Genomic DNA, 18,422 nt, shown 5'->3' with positions numbered 1-18,422 from the left:
AGTATAGGGAACTGACATGTGCAGGGTCACAGTACGGTAGAGGTAGAGTCACAGGGATCTGAGGTTATGAATCCCAGTATAGCACTTTCTGTTACCTCAGGTATCCTCCTTTATCACATCGCCATGTTTTCCCTGTGAACATACACTTCCCTCACAGACTTGCTCGATAACTGTCAGTGTCTGACACACCTTAAGTGCTCAACAAATAGTAGCTCTCACTTTTTCTTAAGTTTGGTCCTATGTGAACTAGATAACAAAAAGGTCTCCTATTTTGGTAGTGTTTTCTAACAGTATACAGTAAAAATTACAAGGCCCAAGAAGAGAAAGCAGACCCAGGAGGAAGGTCTCTGTGGTTCCTGACCCAAATATTGAAAAAGACCCTAACTGGAAAACTGTCTCCAACCATGGGCTCCATGAGCTTTGGTGGCTAAAGAAACTCTGTAGTGACATTTCCTATCCATGGTTGTGAAACCACTCTGTACACCCACTGTGATCTATTTAAAGGAGCCAGGTCTTTTTAGAAAACAGTTTCTGCCAAGTTTTCTATCTGAGGGAAATCACAAAGTAGGAGAACTTCAGCCATGACTAAAAGGTAGTGGAAATTTTTCTAAATGAAAGTTTATATACCTATCAAAAAGATAGACTCAGTGCAAAACCATTATCATGAAACAGAAAAAAAAAATCACAAAAGTGGTGGTTTGTTATAATGAATGAAACAAAAGAGGTGAATAAAGAAAAAGTTCATAATATCTCCTACCCCCTTCCAATCTCCCCTTGGCAAAAATGTATGAATTTGCAATCAATTATTTGCCACTTTTTTCTATCCTTATATAAACCATACCTTGTATACCACACAAAGACACACACACACGATATACTTTAACAGACTCATGCCCTACTCATTTCTCTGTACCATAACTTTTTGAAAATTATTTTTTTCAAATTGAGTTACACAGTACTGTAGGACATATTAACATAAAACAGCAGTCCTCTGCCCCTCCCACTCCTGAGTCCTTCCTAAAGACAACTTCCAACTTTTCAAGCTGTTTCTTCTGTTCTTTATCTCCATGTTTACAAATAATATACTCATATTTCTACTTATTAGCTAATTTTATATATTACCTATTGAGTTCTTAATATGGAAAATAACCAGTTATGCTCTTAGATTTGCCACAATTTTACACTATTATGAATATGCACTTCTGAGTGAAATGGTGTGTTATGATTTCATTTCCTTTCTTGTACAACTTTTTGTTTTCCCTGAAATTAACAACTGTCTCATTTTTACTTGAGAGAGCTTTCATTGTACTTCTATTTTCTATGTAAAGTAACAGAGAGTGTCATCTGCTGAGAGTGAGTGGGCAGGTAGTTGAAAAAGAAGTCTGAAATGACCAGTTTGGAGCTCGAGGGAAAGAGGTCATTAGTAAACACAGAAGAATATCTAGGTAACACTGAGGGTTCAAATGAGGTTAGAGATCATGAATTTATAAATGATACCAGTCTACACAGCTGTGTGATTTTTTTTCCAGCTGTGCTCAGTTGTAAGAATGGAGGCAATGGCTGAGTTTCAACCCAGAAGGATTCAATGGAACAGAAGGAAGGACAATGGAACAAGAAGTTGAAGATATTAGAAAACAGAAGTCAGATGAAAACTCATTCAACTTACTTCCACCAAACCCTCAACCCATATATATCCATATTCACCTTTCTCCCTCATTAAAATGGGGGGGAAATCCTTCTTATTGTTGAATGTCAACCTCTTCACCTATAAGGAAAAAGGAGGACATGAGATTCCTAAACACGGGATCCAGTGGAATTATTCACTTTGAATAAAACATTCATTAGGAAATTAAATGAGTATCAGAAGGGAGGAAGAGAAGAAGAATGAGACACATTCACATGCAAGTATAGAGTTAAAGTCAAGTCTGACAGCGAAGTGAATGGCAAGAAAATCTACCTGAATGGGGGAATGCAACTTGAGATGAGTGGTGAATATTTGGAATAGCTACTATGGGAAACAGATAGGAGAGAAAGCTGAATAGGTACATGTAAGAAGTCTTCTTACTGGGGGGCATCAAGATGGTTGAGTAGGAGGACACCAAGCTCAACTCCCCTCATGAACACATCAAAAGTACAACTACATATAGAATAACTCTCACTGAAATTGACTTGAAGATTAGCAGAATGGCTCTTTTTACAACCAAGCTATAAAAGAGAGAACCACACACAGTCTGATAGGAAGGGAGGAGACGTGACCTAGTCAGGACCCACACTCCTTGCGAGGGACTCAGAGAAGAGGGGGATATCACAGGCTCAGGAACCCTCCCTAGGGAGCAAGAGGTTCAAGCCATATATTAGGTACCCCAGCCCTGAGGCCCAATACCAGCAAGATGAGCTCCATTAGCTGGTTTGAAAACCAATGGGGCTTACCAGAGGGCTATAAGAAACCGAGACTCCGCTCTTGAAGAATGTGAAAGACTTGCTTGTTCCCAGTCACAGCATGGAGGCAGCAGATTGAAAATGGCCTCAGGCTCTGACTGGCTTGCTGGGACCATGCCAGAGTGCACCAGAGCCTGCACCAAGCACCTGCTCCAGCGCCTCTTGCTCCAGTGCTGCTCCCAACTAGAGTGGAGGCTGATGTTGTCAAGGAGAGTGCACACACTTAGAGGGAATGGAAGCAGCTCAGACCTGACCCTCAGGACTTCTTCTCCAGCACCTTGGGCCTCACCTCTGCCCCCAGAGGACTGTGACTGCCACTGAGCAGAGAATACCTGGTTCACACCTCACTCTGGCTCTAGTCACTCCATCTCCAGCCCTACCTCCCACCAAGTTGGAAGCTGCCAGAACACCCCAGGGGAAGACCCATGTTCATTTCAGACCCATGCTCATTTCAGATCCAGCTCTCCCACCAAAGCCACTGGGCACACACAGACTGCACAGAGATGCTCCCACAAAAGGACACTCCTTCAAGACAGGGATAAGTAACTCTTTCATCTAATTTCATAGAAACAAAGTTAAACAAAATTAGAAGACATAGAAATACGTTTCAAATGAAAGAATGAGGGAAAAAAACCTGAAAAAAAATTCCTAATGAAACAGAGACAAATAATTTACCTGATAAACAGTTCAAAGAATTAGTAATAAAAATGCTAACTGAACTTGGGAAAAGAATAGATGAACACAGTGAGAATTTTAACAAGGAACTAGAAAATATAAAAAAGAACCAGTAAGACCTGAAGAATACAATAACTGAAATGAAAAATGCACTAGAAGGAATTAAAGACTAGGGGATACAGAAGAACACACAAGTGATCTGGAAGATAGAATAATGGAAATCACCCAATCAGAACAGCAAAAAGAAAAACTAATTTAAAAGAATGAGGATAGTTTACAGAACCTCTGAGATAACATCAAGCATACTAACATTTGCATTATAAGGGTCCCAGAGAAGAAGAGGGAAAATTAGAGAAAGTGTATTTGATGGAATTATGGTTGAAAACTTCTCCAACCTTAAGAAGGAAAGAGATATCCAGGTACAAGAAGTACAGAGAGTTCCAAACAAGATGAACCCAAAGAGACCCACATCAAGAAATATCATGATTAAAATAAAACAGCAAAAGTTAAAACAGAGGACTTTAAAGGCAGCAAGAGAAAAACAAAGGGTCACATACAAGGGAACCTCCATAAGGCTATGAGCTAATTTTTCTGTAGAAATGTTGCAGGCCAGAAGGGGGTAGCATAACATATTTAAAGTGATGGAAGGAAAAAACCTACAACCTGGGATACTCTACCCAGGAAGGTTCTTATTCAGAATTGAGGGAACGATAAAGAGCTTAGTAGACAAGCAAAAACTAAAAGTTGATCAATACTAAACTGACCTCACAGGAAGTGTTAAACAGTCTTCTTTAAGTGAAAAATAAAAGACTATAACAAGAAATAAATTATAGGAAGGGAAAAGTTACACTGGTAAAGGCAAATATATAGTAAAGGCAGTGGATCAACTACTTAAACAAGATATTATGAAGGTTAAAACACAAAAAATATAAAATCAAATATAACTACAATAAACAGTTAAGGAATAAGCATGAAGATGAAAAATATGACCCCCAGAACACAAAACATGGGGGATGAGAAGTGAAAATACAGATCTTTTAAAATGTGTTTAAACTGATAGTCATTTTAGTTCAAAACTGAGAGTCATTTTAGTTCAAAACAAATAGATACAGTTATAGGTCAACAAATACGAACTCCATTGTAATCACAAGTCAAAAACCTACAAGATAGAATGGATAAACAACAAGGTCCTACTATACAGCACAGAACTATATTCAATATCCTATGATAAACCATAATGGAAAAGAATATAAAAAAAGAATATATATATATATATTCTTTTTTTATATTCTTTTCAGTTATATATATATAACTGAATCACTTTGCTGTACAGAAGAAATTAACACAACATTGTAAGTCAACTATACTTCAATTAAAAAATACTGATTAAAAAAAACCTACAATAGATATGAAAAAAATAGAAAGAAAGAAACACAAATATGACACTAAAGAAAGTCATCAAACCACAAGAAAAGAGACTAAAGGAAGAAGAGAGAAGAACCAAAAAATCAGAAAACAAGTAACAAAATGGCAATAAGTACATACCTATCAATAATCACTTTAAATGTCAATGGACAAGATACTCCAATCAATAGACATAGGGTGGCAGATTGAATAAAAAAAACAAGACCCAACCATATGCTGGCTACAAGAGACTCACTTCAGCGATAAAGTCACACACAGGATGGAAAAATTTACTCCATGCAAATAGAAATGAAGAGAAATATGGGGTAGCAATACTCATCTCAGACAAGGTAGACTTTTTTAAAAGTCTATAATAAAAGACAAAGGGTATTATATAATGAAAAAGGGATCAAAACAAGAAGCGAATATAACATTTGTAAACATACATGCACCTAATATAGGAGCACCTAAATATATAAAGCAAATATTAACAGACATAAAGGGAAAATTGACAGTAATACAATAATAATGAGGGACTTTAATACTCCACATACATCAATGGACACATCATCCAGACAGAAAGTCAAGAAGGAAACAGTGGCCTTAAATGACACATTAGACCAGCTGGACATAATAGATATCTAAAGGACATCCCATCCAAAAATAGCAGAATACTCATTCTTTTTTTTTTTTTTATAATTATTGGAATTCTTCTAGACAGCATGTTCTTCAGAGACTTTTTTTTTTTTTAGCAATTTCATGTATCTTTATTTATTTATTTATTTATTTATTTATTTATTTATGGCTATGTTAGGTCTTCGTTTCTGTGCGAGAGCTTTCTCTAGTTGTGGCAAGTGGGGGCCACTCTTCATCGCGGTGCGCGGGCCTCTCATTATCACGGCCTCTCTTGTTGTGGAGCACAGGCTCCAGATGCGCAGGCTCAGTAATTGTGGCTCACGGGCCGAGTTGTTCTGCGGCATGTGGGATCTTCCCAGACCAGGGCTCGAACCCGTGTCCCCTGCATTGGTAGGCAGATTCTCAACCACTGTGCCACCAGGGAAGCCCAGAGTACTCATTCTTTTCAAGTGGACATGGAATGTTCTCCAGGATAGATCACAGGCTAAGCCACAAAAGAAGGCTCAACAAATTTAAGGACATAGGAGTTATATCAAACATCTTTTCCAACCACAATATTACAAAACTAAAAATCAATTACAGGAGGAGACTAAACAACATGTTACTAAAAAAGAAATGGGTCAATGAAGAAAGCAACAGGCAATCAGAAAATGCCCTGAGACAAGTGAAAATCAAAACACAACTCGCCAAAATCTTTTGGAATCAGCAAAAGCAGTTCTAAGAGTGAAGTTTATAGGATACAGGCCTACCTCAGAAAAAAGAAAAATCTCACATGAAAAACCAAACCTATCATCTAAAAAAATTATAAAAAGAACAAACAAAGCCTAAAGTCTGCAGAAGGAAGGAAATAATAAAGATCAGAGAGGAAATAAATGAAACAGAGACCAAAAAAATAGGAACAGTAAAGATAATGAAACCAAGAGCTAGTTTTTTTTAAAGATTAAAAAAATTGATAAGCCTTTAGCCAGGCTCATTAAGAAAATAAGAGAGAGGAGGCAAATAAAATAAGAAATGAAAGAGGGAAAATTATAACTAATATCACAGAAATACAATCAATCATAAGAGAATACTATGAACAGTTATATGCCAACTGTTGACAACCTAGAAGAAATGCATAATTTGACAACCTAGAAGAAATGCATAAATTTGACAACCTAGAAGAAATGCATAAATTCCTGGAAGCATACAATCTTCCAGGTCTGAATCAGGAAGAAATAGATAACCTGAACAGACCAATTACTAGTATTGAAATTTAATCAGTAATCCAAAACTCCCAACAAACAAAAGTCCAGGACCATATGGCTTCACTGGGGAATTCTACCAAACATACAAAAAAAATATACCTATCTTTCCAAAGTATTCCAAAAAAAATTGTAGAGGAGGGAACATTCCCAAATTCTTTCTATGAGGCCACCATTATCCTGATACAAAAACCAGACAAAGACTCTACAAAAAAAGAAAATTACAGGCCAACATCCCTTATGAATATACATGCAAAAATCCTCTACCAAATACTAGCAAACTAAATTCAACAATATATAAAAAGAATCATATTCCATGATCAAGTGGTATTTATTCCAGGGATGCAAGGCTGGTTCAATATCCACAAATCAACCAATGTGATACACTACATTAACAAAAGGAAGGATAAAAATCACATAATCATCTCAATAGACACAGAAAAAGCATTTGACAAAATTCAACATATATTTATGTTAAAACTCTCAACAAAGGTGGCATAGAGGGAACATAGCTCAACATAATAAAGGCCATTTATGACAAACCCACAACTAACATCATACTCAATGGTGAAAAACTGAAAGCTTTTCCTCAAATCAGGAACAAGACAAGGATGCCCACTCTCACTATTTCTATTTAACATAGTATTGGATGTCCTACCCACAGGAATCAAACAAGTAAAAAGAAATAATAGGCATCCACATTGGAAAAGAAGAAGTAAAACTGTCACTATTTGCAGATGACATCATACTATATGTAGAAAACCTTAAAGTCTCTGCCAAAAAAAGTAAAGAACTAATAAACTAATTCAGTAAAGTTGCAAGGTACAAGATTAATATACATAAATATGTTGCTTTTCTATACACTAATAATGAATTATTGGAAAGAGAAAGAAAATAATCCCATTTACAATTGCAACTAAAAGAATAAAATACCTAGGAATAAACTTAAGCAAGGAGGTGAAAGACCTATACTCTGAAAACTCTAAGACATTGATGGAAGAAATTGAAGACAATACAAATAAACAGAAAGATATCCTGTGTTCATGGATTGGAAGAATTACTATTGTTAAAATGTCTATACTATCCAAAACAATCTACAAATTTAATGAAGTCCCTATAAAAAAACTCATGACACTTTTCATAGAACTAGAACAAATAATCCTAAAATTTGTATGGAACCAAAAAGACCCCAAATAGCCAAAGCAATCTTGAGAAAAAAGAACAAACCTGGAGGTATCATGCCCTCTAACTTCAGACTATACTACATAGATACAGTAATTAAAACAGTAAGGTACTGGCACAAAAACAGACACATAGATCAACAAAACAGACAAGAGAGCACAGAAATAAACCCATGCACATATCATCAATTACCTATGGCAAAGGAGGCAAGAATATACAATGGGGAAAAGACAGTCTCTTCAATAAGTGGTGCTGGGAAAATTGGACAGCTATCAGTAAAAGAATGAGATTAGAACATTTTCTTACACCATATACAAAAATAAACTCAAATGGATTAAAGACCCTAATGTAAGACTGGAAACCATAAAATACCTAGAAGAAAACATAGGCAATATACTCTTTGATAAAAGGCTTAGCAATATTTTGGGGATATGTCTCCCCAGTAAGGGAAACAAAATAAACAAATGGGAGCTAATTAAAATTAAAAGCTTTTGCATAGCAAAGGGAATCATAAACAAAATGAAAAGACAACCTACTGAATCAGAGAAGATATCTGTAAATGATATGTCTGATAAGGGGTTAATACCCAAAATATATAAAGAGCATATACAACTCAATATCAGAAAAACAAACAAATCAATTAAAAAATGGGCATTTTCCCTGAATAGGCATTTTTCCAAAGACAACATACAGATATCCAACAGGTGCATGAAAAGATGCTCAATATCTAATCATCAGGAAAATGCAAATCAAAATCACATTGGGAAATCTCCTCACACCTGTCAGAATGCCTATCATTAAAAAAGACAACAAATAATAAATGTTGGTGAGGTTATAGAGAAAAGGGAACTTTAGTACACTATTGGTAGGAATATAAATTGGTACAGCCACTATGGAAAACAGTATGACAGTTCCTCAAAAAGTTAAAAATAGAACTACCATATGATCCAGCAATTCCACTTCTGGGTATATAGCTGAAGAAAACAAAAATACTAATTTGAAAAGATATATGCACCCTGATGTTCATAGCAACATTATTTACAATAGCTAAGATATGGAAGCAATGTTAAGTGTTCATCAACAAATGAATGGATAAAGAAATGCAGTATATATATGTAATGGAATATTACTCAGCCATAAAAAGAATAAAATTTTGCCATTTGCAACAACATGGATGGACCTGTAAGTTATTATGCTTAGTGAAATAAGTCAGACAAAGAAAGACAAATACTGCATGATATCACAGGTAGAATATAAAAAACAAACAAATGAATATAAAAAAAAAAAAACAGAAAGAGACTCACCGAAACAGAACTAGTGCTTACCAGTGGGGAGAGTGGTGGCGGGAGGGGCAAGGTAGGGGAAAGGGATTAAGAGGTACAAACTTTTAGGTATAAAATAAGATACAAGGATGTAATGCACAGCACAGGGAATATAGTCAGTCTTTTATAATAACTTTAAATGGAGTATAATCTATAAAAATATCAAATTACTATGTTGTACACCTGAAAGTAATATAATACTGTAAATCAGCTGTACATCAATAAAAACTTTAAAGTCTTCCTAGCAGCTCTGAAGGTCCCAGCTTAGGTTGTAGACCATGCATTGGTTGTGACACTGGTCCTGATGAAGTTGTGATTTTTTTTTTCTAGAGGAGTTCAGCCATAGATACTGGGGCATAGAAATTGATGGTTAGATTGATCCAAGAATGAGGCGTGTTCTGGGCAGATTTAATGACAAGATGATTCTAGAGTTAGATAAGGCTAGCAAGAGGAACATACTACAAGACTTAGGCTGGATAAGAAAGAAAGCAATATCACAAAGGAGTTAACAAGACTTCTCACTAGGCTCAACTTGGAAATAATTATACATACTAGGTTTTAAAGCAAAAGTTTCAGGGGTGTTCCCATTATGCCTTTCAGTTGCAAAATACAATTATCTTCCTATCAACAGACTGCAAGTACCACCTTCAAATAATAAATGGGCTTTTTGATTAATATGTACCATGGTACTAATGCCTTAGATTACTTTAAAAAATACAAAATCAAAGAGTTGAGAGGGCTATGTCCATGACTCAATCTGAAGCATTAATTCAATTTTTAATATCATGTATCTTTGTCATTATAGAAGTAACTTATCCTAGTTGTAGAAAATTTGAAAGCTACACAAAGGAACTAAAAAAATAACCTGTTACAACAGCATGCAGGAAAAATAAAATAACTACCTTAGCATACATATGTATATATACTTTCGTATCATGTTTAAATGCATGGGTTCTGGAGCTAGACTGGCTAGTTTCTCATCCCAGAACAGTCATTTCAATAGCTTTGTGACTTTTTAGGCAAATTACTGAACTTCTGTGTCTGTCTCCTCTTCTTAAAATACAAATAAAAATGCTGCCTACCTTCCGATGAGATAGGTTATGAGAAAATGATTTTATATACAGCACTTAGAACAATGCCCAGAATATAATAAGTCCCTAGTAGAGGTTAGCTATCATTACTGTGTGTATATATGAGATTTTTCGTCATAGTCCTTGGTTCAAATTCAGTGTCAGAACCACCTATTAAAAAGGATATCAAATAAGAACCAGAGAGTAGACATCAGGGAAATGGACATTTTTGTATCCTAGAAAGCTGAAGGCAGATATTTTGTCCAGGGACATCTTGGCACTGATCTGGCTCTTTCCCCAGTTCAGGATTTGGCCTTGTTAATGCTGAGTATGGTTCAAGAACCAGTGGAGCCTATTAGTACTAAACACCCCTTAAATGGAAGTACAAAGCTTGTTAGTACAAGCTTTTTTTTCCAGAATGGTGACTAGACTATGAGTATAAAAAACTAATGTTGCAGGGGAGAAAAATCAGCTATATTTTTGAGTCTGGCAGGACTGTTCCCTGTATAGATAGTGGTACTGGCAGCTGTAAATCTTTAGGGAACTAGGGACCAGGTTAAGTCCATGCTAAGATATGCTGCATCTGTTCCCATCTTATGAGGCTTTCTCCTTGTCTAATTAAATTAGGATATTACAAAGTGTGGTCCTTTCCCCATCAATCCATAACTCACCAGAAATAATGTAGGTGTTATCAGAAGTGGGATGCGAAATACTACAATAACTGTAGGTATGCATTTATAATATAAAAAAATAAGAGTCCAAATAACACAACTATTTGGGTGTGGTTAGCTGATGGAAAGTCGTATTTCGGAGTAAAAATAGAACTTTATCTGTCATATACTGCAATTACTTATCCCAATTTATCTTTACCTGTTATTGTTGTATGTTTTACACATACACATTTTCAATGTTAAGGAAAATGATTTATTGATTTTTCTTGACTTTTCTTTCTTTTTATTATTAGGAACTCTTTCCAATTTTATTTTATTCAAGTTATTATATGCTTTCCTCTTTTCCACCTTTATCACTTGAATCCTTCTGAAATTTGCATCTAACTTTGACTAGCTTATTGTGTAAATGATAGAAGAATAATAACTACCATCATGCACCAAGCATTTGAGTGCTGTGTACTGAGTAATTTACCTGCATTATATCATATATGCTTTTATCATTCTCACTGTAAATACAAACAATAATTAAAAACACAAACATTTTTAAAAGAAAAACCCCAAATCCCTCCACCAATAATTAACATTTTGGTGAACAATTTTCTATACATTTTCATATGTTTATATGCACATGTAGCTATATAGAAATACATAGAAATATGCAGAAATTGAATTATGCTGCTTTGTAATCTACCTTTTCCATTAAATTGTGTATATAGATATACTGCCATATCAATAAATGTAGGTCTACATTATCCTTAATTTGTATGTACTAATTGGCTAAATTGACACATCCCAATTTACCTAGTCAATCTACTATTATAGCCAGTTAGGTTGCTTCCACAGCTTTGTTACTATAAACAAAGTAAGCAAAAAAATAATGTTAACAAGCATTCTTGTATATATATCTTTTAGCATTTGCATTTATGTTCTAACAATAAATTCTTAGTAAAATCGTTAGCTCATAGAAGGTATGTACATTTCACATTTTTATACAGATTGCTAAATAACCCTCTGGAAAGGTACCAGTTTAAACAGTACATTAGATCATCCATATCCCCACACTGTGTTTGGTTAATCTCATAAATCTTCTCTAATCTGATAGGTGAAAACTATTAGTTTTTATTTTCAAAGTGAGTTTGTCTGTTGGTAATCTTTCTGTTATGAATATTATGCTCATAACTTTTCACCATTTTCCTGTTAGGACATTTACTTTGCAGTTGATGTGTAGGATCTTTATATATTGAGAATATCTAATCTTTGTTATGTGTCAGATATTTTTTTCCTAGTTTGTTGTTTTTTCAATCTTGATTACAGTACTTTTTTGGCCATATAGTTTTTTTGAAGGTAAAATTTATTTATCTTTCCCTTTAAGCCATCTGTCTTCATAAAGTGATTAGAAAATCTTCCTTAATCTCAGAACTGTAAAAATACTATAAATATGTTAAATTATAATATATAAACTTTAAAATAATATATTCTCAAGTACATTTAATTTTTTTTACATTTAAATCTTTGACCCAGCTGGGACTTTGATTTAAATAGTGAGTATAGATGTAGCTTTATTAAACTTCCCCTCAAAAGACTAGCCCTGTTGTCCTAACCACATTTACTGAAAAACTTGTCTTCTCTCCCAACCCATGGGCTTGAAATGCCTCTTTATCATATCTTAAAATCCATAGCATATTTGGAAATAGTTTACTATTTCCAAAGAAATAGACACTGCTCCGTTACATTGATTTGTCTGTTCCAACACAAGTACCACAATATTTTTCTAATTTCCAGTACAATTTATATTTTATATGTAGAATGGAAAGTTCCTTATAATTCTTCTTCAGAATTTCATCTGGATATTTTTGGGAGGTGTTTCATGTGATGTAAATATCTCATTTTTCCCTCAAATAGATTCAAAGTGATTCCTGTAATGTTACTATCTGATTTGTGTTCTAAGAGGGAAGGAAAGTGGCAGCACTATGGCACTGGGGACTGTGAATAAGTCTGCATAAACCCATGAAATCAGTTGCCTCTGTGAATACGTTTCTAGGTGGAAATAAATGTGGAGAACCATTATTGCATAACAGCACTGTCCAATAGAAGTTTCCACACTAATGGGAATGCTCTATAGTTGAACTTTCCAATACAGTAATCATTAGTCACATGTGGCTTTTGAGAACCTGAAATGTGACTAGTGTGACTGAGGAACTGAACTTTTAGTTTTATTTAATTGTAATCCATTTAAATTTATACAATCACATGTTTATTGGAAAGCACTTCTAGAGCAGAACTATTTTAAAAATCACTTCCCTAGGGAGATGCAAGAGGGAGGAGATATGGGGATATATGTATATGTATAGCTGATTCCCTTTGTTATAAAGCAGAAACAAACACACCATTGTAAAGCAATTATACTCCAATAAAGATGTTAAAAAAAATAAACACTAACAAAAAAATAACTTCCCTATTATACTGCTTCATAGCATTATTGGCTGATAATAAATTTGGCAATTTCCTATTTAACCTGTACCTATCATTTTGATAGAGATTTTCAGTAAAATATTAAGGCTAACATTGAGATCTCAATGGCAACTCAATTAAATAAATATGTAATGTATGCCCCCTGTATTCATGGCACTCTGCAGAATCAGAGGCAGATTAGATAACCTTCAAGAAGTTTAAACTTTAGTAGAGGAGATAAAGTGATAAATAACAATAACGGTTTTAAAACAAGGCAACTATCATAAAAGAGGAATCAACAACGTGTCAAGAGAGTTCTAAGAAGGGAGAAATTCTTTTGGCTATGGAACATGAGAGAGAAATTGGGGAGGGATGGATGGAAGAGGTGGCACTTAAGCTGCTTCTTGAATACGGTTCATTCTCAACAGGCAGAGAAGTAGAGATGGGGGAGGGCAGGAGGAAGACATTCCAGGTTAAACAAATGGCATAAGCAAAGGTACAAATTATGGATAACAAAAAGTTATGTTGAACAATGCTGAGTGGTCTGGTTCAGCTAGATCATCATGTGAGCAGAAAGGTAGTGAGAAATAAGGTTGACTAGGTAGGTTGATGCTAAATCTCAAAGGGCCTCAGATTTCTGTCCAAAGAATCTGGTCTTGGCTCTATAGCTAGTAGAGAGAGAATGAAGTCGTTTTAGACTAGTGTCATCTAAGCTCTGGACCTCAGAGCAATAATAGATTTTGGTATAAACAAAATAAGGTTTCCCAACTTAAATGTATTATCTTGGGGAAATCACTTAAATATTTGGATGCTTGGTTTCCAGCATATGTAATATGGAAAAATCACCCATCTCAAGATTTTGAACATTAAGCAAGATAAGGAAAGGGGAAAAGCATTTAACAAAGTATAAAACAAGCACAATATAAATGTTAAAACTTCATAACAAAGTATAGTGATCTAGATATTTCTCATAGTGACACACACCCAACTAAGCCAGGACAAAGCAACCTATTCAGGCATAGTAACAGACTACAACAGAGAAGACTCTAAAACACAGCCTCAAGAATAACTTTTATAAAGGCATAACTTCAGCAGGCAAACTGATAGGAGACTCTATCCTATTTGGACCCTATTTGAGTTCCTGGATGTTTAAAGGATGATAGAATCTCTGGGTTCGTAGTAACAGGTCATCCAGTTCAATCTCCCAAATCTGATATTTGAACTCATACCAAATGATTGGCCACACTATGTACATACCTGCAGTGGTGAAGAACTTCCTAGGGTTACGATGCAACATATTGAATGTATCAGGCAACTCTAATTGTTAGAAAGGCTTTCAGATTCAATAACAATCCATACCACTTAATCCACTCACTAGGTATCCAACACTTTTAACTAAAGAACTAAAAGCTCTTCAGGAAGATTAGTTCTAATACGCAGAATATATTGGAGAGCAGACCAAAGACAATAAGGAGACGTTCTTATGGAAGATGAGGTCAAGAATCTGGAGGGGGAAAGAGGGGGGCAAGAGGGGGGAAAGAGGGAAGAAGGGAGTGAGGAGACAAGGGGAGAGGGGGGAGACGAAGGGGAGGAAAAAAAGGAAAGAAAGAAAAGAATCCTGAGGTTTTGACAGGAAAAGAGAAAAAGAAAATGTATTTCAGAGACAGAACTCAGGGCATTTAATAAGACAAGACGCAGGAGGCAGGAATGGAAGAGCATGCAGGAGTCACAGATGACTGACATTGGTGTGTGTGTGTGGGGGGAGGGTCAAATTAGTCTTTGAGTACATTTTACATGCCAATAAAACACCCAGATAAAGAATACAGCAAGCCAGATATAAAGTATTTTGGAACTCAGGAGAAAAGCCAAGGAACAGCTACATGAAGAGGTGAGATTTAAGGAGAAAAAGCAAGCAAGAAGGCAGCTAAAGCTGGGCTCCTTGGCACAGAGAATATCTGTTTAGGTTGATTGATCAAAGATTTGGAGCAATAGCTGTGGCTGGGGAAGCCCAAGAGAAACTGGCCCACGATGGACTCACTCCAGTGCCTCTGACCTCATTGGGAGCCAGGTCAAAGTGAACCAGCCCAAAGAGTCTGAATTCATTGGTGACTCTGGCCAAATGGACCCATGTAGCACATCTCTGCATCAGGCCTTATATTGGTCAGGCATGTTTTACTCTGAAATCCCTTGACACTGACAGCTTAGAGCCTAAACTTAATAAGAGGCTTATTTTCAAGTCCTAGTTCAAGATAATTAAAGTACACATTGCACATTCAGCATTTATCTATCTTTCTCCACCAAGTTGGTTCTGATCACAGCTTCCTGGTGTAGGCTCAAGAAAAAAAACCCTCAGGGATTAAGGGTGGTGGGCTGCTGGCTTTGGCTAGAAACCAGCCCTGAAAAGCCCTGTTAGCCCACACCTTGAGGTCGGGTGGTGATTTGTCTTACTTTTATTACTAAACAGCTGAAACTTGGGATTTTTTTTTTATTTCTTCCACCTGGTCACAGTGCAGTTTCGCCAAGGAGCTTACAGTACCTTTTCAAATGAAGAAGGCAACGTGTGCATTCTTCTAACAGTTTTGCCTGCCATCAGTACTGCCACAGTTACAGAAATATCCAAGTACAAGGGAGAAAATGTATTTTTTCTCCTTTAAATTTCATCATATTACAGCAACCTGTCACAGAATCTACTCAGACCACCAAACTGCACACAGGGATGACTTCCTTTAAGGAACAGATGTAAACACACAATTCTGTTTTACCAAAGCGTATGATCATTTTAACCATATTTTAACTCATTTCACTTTTCCAGCCTATCCTCTTCTCAAACAGCAAATGTTTTGCCCTGAGCCACTTCAATGAAATATGCAAGCCAACATAATTGATAAAGTGAAGTTCGTTTTAAACAAAACTGGAATTGTCACTTCATAATTCATCTCTCTTATAAGGTTGAACTCTTTAGAGTATGTCTTCTTAAAGCTAAATAAAACTTCAGTGGCTTAGTACCTGTGGAGACGTGTGTCAGGTGGGTAATTTGGGCTATTCCCCAGGTAGCCACACCATCCATTCACCCTGGCAAGCAGCATATGCTTGTATGGACTCTATCACCAATTATTGGCAAACAAGGAAGTTCTATTGAATTAAAGAACCGTGTCTCAGGAAATGAATAGGTAGATCAAGACTCAGACTCTATTTGGCCCGTAAACACTACAGTCCAGAAGCACCCCTATATTCCCCATGCCTGACCAGTGCCTTTAACCTCTGCATCCAGAAGTCCTAGGAGTAGGAGTCTCGTAAAAACTGAAAACGGCCCGATTGCTCAACCTGAGTTAAGACCACCCAGAAATCATTGAGGGCAGCAGAGGCCATACTGCAAAACTGGCTTAAATCCCCAGCCCTTCTACTCTGAAGGCCTGGCCTTGACCTATCAGACAGAAACATAAATGGCCATGGCTCTCAGTCACCGGGACAGCTTTGGTCACCACTTGCTCCTCCTTCTGACCAGCCAGGGCTAGAGAGGGTGAACCAGGAGCCTTTGGTGCCACAGCCTTTTACCTGCATTTAAATGCTTTCTATTTAAATTATCTGCTTCAACCATGGGTAATTGCAGGCTGTCTAGCCCAAGGCAGCCTCCAAATTGTAGAGCTCACATGGTGAGCAGGCGGTACACAGCCAGAGCCACCTCATTGGGTCCAGCCACAGCACAGCCCAGTCAGAGAGTAGTGGCCCCAAAACGGGGTGCTCTGCGGAGGAGAAGGAGTAAAAAGGATGGAGTGGGCGCAGGTAGGCACTTCTGCTGAAACCTCGGCTCAGGTATAACTGGAAATTTCACTCACCCTAGGCCCCAGGGTAGTTGCCTAATTCCTGTTTGGGGAAGCAAGGAGCACTGAGAAAAATGCCTTCTGAGCCACAAAACCAGGTAGAAGCTGAAGTGCCTGCTACTCTGTTGGCCAAGAGCCCAGTAGCAAAGCATCCAATGGGCACCACTGCCCCTGAGTCCTCAGGGAGAGACCGTGTGGGGGTGGGGGGGTTGGGAGTGTAAGAGGGAAAGTGGCCCCCACTCCTCCACACCTGTCCTGGACACTTAACTCCTTCCTTCCCAGGGGCCCTGTAACCATGGTAGCCTTCGTGCCTGCTGAACTTGCAAGGCTTCAGAGACAAGTCCTTTCCTCCCTCCCTCTCTCCTTCCCTAGAGGTCTGACCCCACGGCTGTGCAGCATGTTTAATAATCTACAACTTGGCTCCCCTGGCTGGGAAAAGAAAGCGTTCTTCTTGGAAGTCAACAGAAGATGAGATTGAATGTACTGGTGAGGGGTAAATTATTCCTGAATAGATCCCCACCTCACTAAAAAAAAAAAAAAAAAAAACACACCCAAGGTGGACTCCAGAGTAGCTTTCAGCCAAGAGGTATTTTTCCAGCACTCCAGCCCAGCCACCACTTTTGTGGGTGGCATGGAGGAAACCTTAAATACCTGTTTACTAACATCTCCTTCAAAGTCCCTGGATCATAGAGATGGGGAGGGGTGGCTGGTGCAGGAACTAGGAGAAAACCCTGGAACAGGGAATTATTATAACCTACACTTCATTTGCCAGGTCTCTTTGCTAATGCATTTTTCTTAAACATCTGATAGTAACAAATGAAGCTAGTTGCTCCAACTGCGGACCCAGAGTGGCAAGGCTGGTCACACGCAGTGGCTGTCCCTCCTCTCCCTCTCTGGGGTCCCTTTGCAAGGAGTCTGAAGTGTGGGTCCTCTCCCTTGAGCAATGGTTCAGAGAGGGTCACTCAACCTGAGAAACTGGCTCAAGGGGGAGCAGGGATTCCTGTGGGAAAGGAGACGTGGCACCCCAGGGTCTGAGCTGGGGTCCCTTCAGGTTCTCAAGGCAGGCGGGCAGAGATGGCCTCAGATCGCCAGAGCTCTCCCTTGTCTCATGCTCGCTGGGAATCCCCGGGAGCAGGAGAGCATTGCCGGGGAACCCCTCACTGCTCCGCCCAGGAGCCACCTTCAGCCCCATCCTCTAGCCGATTGCTCTCCTGGCTGCGGGCAGAATTGTGGGTAGAGTCAGAAAGAAGCACCCAGCAGGAGAGTGCCTTCCAGGCTACAAAGCCCGCGCTCCAGCCGCAGAGACCACAAAGATCCAGCAGCGGAAATGCAACGCACAGGCTGGCCAGCACCTGGCAGGCGGACGCGAGCTCCTCCTCGGCGAGGAGCCCCTGGCCTTGGGAGCTCTGGTCCCTAAACTTTCTGGGAGGGCTAAAGGAGGGAAAGGAAACCGGCTAGCGTTTCCTGACGCGGGGACAAGAGATGCAGGAGAGGGGCAGAGTCCCCGTTG

General features: G+C 37.9%; 1 protein-coding gene across 1 annotated transcript in view; it reads right to left on the bottom strand.

The window, feature by feature from the left end:
* The window catches only part of IL1RAPL2 (interleukin 1 receptor accessory protein like 2), a 1,100,174-nt gene that overhangs the window by 1,054,424 nt on the left and 27,328 nt on the right, over positions 1-18,422 (bottom strand). The window lies entirely within an intron of this gene.

Source organism: Balaenoptera physalus (assembly GCF_965194825.1).
Source record: "Balaenoptera physalus genome assembly, chromosome: X".
Classification (NCBI taxonomy): Eukaryota; Metazoa; Chordata; class Mammalia; order Artiodactyla; family Balaenopteridae; genus Balaenoptera; species Balaenoptera physalus.
This window is presented reverse-complemented; position numbering and strand designations above follow the sequence as displayed.